The 3321-nt window shown below is 48.8% G+C and overlaps 1 protein-coding gene across 1 annotated transcript in view; it reads left to right on the top strand.

Annotated features, from left to right (window-relative positions):
- Slc9a3r1 (SLC9A3 regulator 1) overlaps positions 1-3321 on the top strand; it is a 19556-nt gene that overhangs the window by 1497 nt on the left and 14738 nt on the right. The window lies entirely within an intron of this gene.

The raw sequence follows: 3321 nt of genomic DNA, 5'->3' as shown, positions 1-3321 counted from the left end.
GAGGGGGAGGGGGAAGATAGCTGGGGGAGGGAGCGGGCACACTACCAGGCGGTGTCCTGCTCACCGAGGGCAGGTGGTCTCACGCTGGTATTATCCCCATTCGCTTGAGTGTCCAGATAGCAATAAGGCTGGTTAGTTTTGCTCATGTTTGGTATTTTCCCCCAAACAATTCCAGTTTGCATCAGCTGCAGGATGGGGCAGCTGGCAAAACCGGAGCTGTTGTGCTGTTCTTGTTCCCAGAGAGCAAGGAGGAGGACCAGGCACGTTGCAGACTGGGAGTGTGCACCAGCTCTGTTTTATGGCAACATGTGGCAGGGTGTCCCAGGTTGGGAGGAAGATCCCTCCTCACCTCAACTGAGAAAGGGCACAGTTCAGCCTTAAGGTAGAAGGTAGAGCTCAAAAGTACCAACTGGTTTGACGGAAGTTAAGTCACCAAAAGCCCTATCCAGCCCAGAGTCCGGTGCTGGGAATGCCAGGGCCACCAGGTTCCCACTTCCTGCCAGTGCCAAGTTGGCACTGGAAAGCAGTGGGGACTGGCAGGTTGGAATAAGTGACCTCTGCTCCCAGGCAGAAGCCCAATTTGAACTTTGTGCCGGGTCTATTGGTTCACCACCCCCACACCTCCATTTTTTTCCCTTTAGACTTCGGCACCAGAACAGATAACTAACCCCAATCCACACCCACCCACCTCCCAATATACACAGAGTTGCAGTCAGCTCCTCCCTTGCCCTTTTGTTTCTGCTGCTGAATGCTGGCCCACCACAGGGAGGTTGATGTGGTGGGCTCCATAGCCCTGCTATGCAGCTGAAAAGTCTGTGGGCTGAAGCCTCCTGCTTTGAGGGGCTGTCCTGAGAGAAAGCAGAATCAGGTTCCCCAGGTGGTGGTATGATGCCTAAATTTGGATTAGATTCCTTAGAGCAGAAGACTCAGAAGCATCCTGGGGATGCTGGGCAAGTCAAAGTCTGAGCTTTGATTTTCTCAACTATAAAACAGGAGCAGTGGCACACAGGATCCATCTTCTCAAGAATATAAAAATAGTGGGAAGTGCCCAGCTAGATGCTGATTAAGTTCATTGATGTCTAGACCCCCAAAGCCCGCCCCTGCAACCAGTCCCTTGAGCTTTTTTTATTTTTATGTTTTAACGTGTGTGTTTTGCCTGCATGTGTATAAATAACCACATGCATGTAGTGCTCGAGGAGGCCAAAAGTGGACATCAGATTCCCTGGAACTGGAGTTTTGGAAGGTTGTTGGCTGCCTTGTTGGTGCTGGAAACTGAACCCAGGTCCTGTGAAAGAGCAGCCAGTGCCCTTAACCACTGAGCCATCTCTCCGGGCCCCCAGTCCCTGCAGTTTTATGTATAGCTAGCTAAGCTTCTCTAGTAGAAAGATCCCATATTCTGATACAGTGACACCCCCCTTCCCATAAGGTTAAAAAAAAAAAAAATGACAGTAAACACTGTGAGGCAACCCTTTCCAACATAAAGCATCCAACTGAGATTCAACAATTAGTTTTAACCTGAATTTGTTTGCAGAGTGGGAGCTGTTCTTTTAATCTCATCAATTCTCACGTGACAAAGGTGTGAGGGGAAAGATGCTGTGGCAGAGATTGGTTAACTGGGTGATGTCTTGTTGGGAGTACCATCCTGGGTCAAGAGCAAATTGCACAGAGGATGAAGGGTGCCCGGAACACTGGCAGTCCTTGCTGGCCTACTGAGGCTAGAGAAGCCAAAGCGAACCCGTTTTCTTTATTTTTTGTTTTGTTTTTGAGACAGGGTCTCATGTATTCTAGCTGGCATGTGATACACTATGTAGATCAGGCTGGCCTCAAACTCAGTTTCCCCCTACCTCTGCCTCCTGCATGCTGGGATTACAGGTGAGCACCACCACACCTAGCCTCCACTTTGTTTTTTTGAGACAGCGTCTCTCAGTAGGACCTGGAACTTGCAGATTTAGCTAGGCTGGCTGGCCAATAAGCCCCAGAGATCCTTTTGTGTCTGGGCTTTTTTTTTTTTTTAACATAGGTTCTGGGGATTGAACTCAAGTTTTCCTGCTTACATAGCAAGCTCTTTACTACCACCACCACCACCCCAATCTTTTTTCTTTTTCTTTTTTTTTTTAAGATGTATTTTGGGCTGGGTGTGGTAGTGCATGTCTTTGATCCCAGCATTCAGGGAAGCAGAAGCAGAGGCACAGCAGCAGTCTATCTCTGTGAATTCAAATCCAGCCTGGTCTACATAGCAAGTTCTAGGCCAGCCAGGACTGTATAGTGAGACCTTGTCTCAAAAACAAACAGAAGATGTATTTTATTTTTAATTATGTGCAGGTGTGTGGGTGTGCACATTGCTCATACAGGTGCCAGTGGTGAGGCTTCAGATTCCTGAGCTGGAGTTACAGGCTGTTGGGAACCACCTGGTATGGGCGCTGGGAACCAAACTCAGGTCCTCTGAAAGAGCACTACATGTGCTTAACCCACTGAACTATCTTTCCAGACCTCCCGCATCTGTTTTTTTAATAACCCCTCCCCTCCCCCTCCCCCCACTGACCACTAGACACAGGGCAAAGCCTAAACTTTTTTTTTTTTTTTTTGGTCTTTTTGAGACAGGGTCTCCCCAGTTCGAGCTGGCCTGGAACTCAGAGATCCTTCTGCCTCTGCCTCCCAGTGCTGGGATCAAAAGCGTGTGCCATGATGCCTGGCTTAAGGCCTAAACCTTTGAGCTTAAGCCCAAAGTAGGGGCTGGGCAGACCTCCTGAGCCAGCTCAGCTGTATTAGCTGGGCTGCCTGGAGCCAAGTTACTTCACCTCTCTAAGCCTTTGTTTCCTCTTGTGTAAGTTGGGGGTGATGGCAATGACCTCCTGAGGTTGTCAGGATTACATAAGGATGTATGTAAGTCACTCAATACCTGGCGCTAAGTAAGTACTCAGTAAATGTTGATTGTTGGCATTTGAAGTAATAAATAGTTCACAGGATGATTCTACCCGGTTCAGAGGGCAGCTGGCACTGGATCTACCTCCCTAGGAGAACAGGTGCTGCTGTGGCCAAACCCAGCTCTCAGAAGTGCTCAAAGATCGCTGTTGTTTATTAGTTCTGTGGTGAGCTGGGTGTGGTAGCTTATGCCTATAATCCCAGTACACAGGAGGCAAAGGCAGGAGGATCACCATTCAAGGCCAGTCTGGGCTATGGAATGAGACCCTTCCTCAAAATATTTAATAATAATAGTAGTAGTTCCTGGGGCTGGAGAGATGGCGCAGCGGTTAAGAACACTGGTTGTTCTTGAAGAAGACCCGGGTTTGAATCCCAGCACCCACATGGCAGCTAACAACT

Source organism: Nannospalax galili, unplaced genomic scaffold, assembly GCF_000622305.1.
Source record: "Nannospalax galili isolate Female #2095 unplaced genomic scaffold, S.galili_v1.0 scaffold634, whole genome shotgun sequence".
NCBI lineage: Eukaryota > Metazoa > Chordata > Mammalia > Rodentia > Spalacidae > Nannospalax > Nannospalax galili.
Note: the sequence above shows the minus strand (reverse complement) of the source record. Positions and strands in the feature narration are given on the sequence as shown.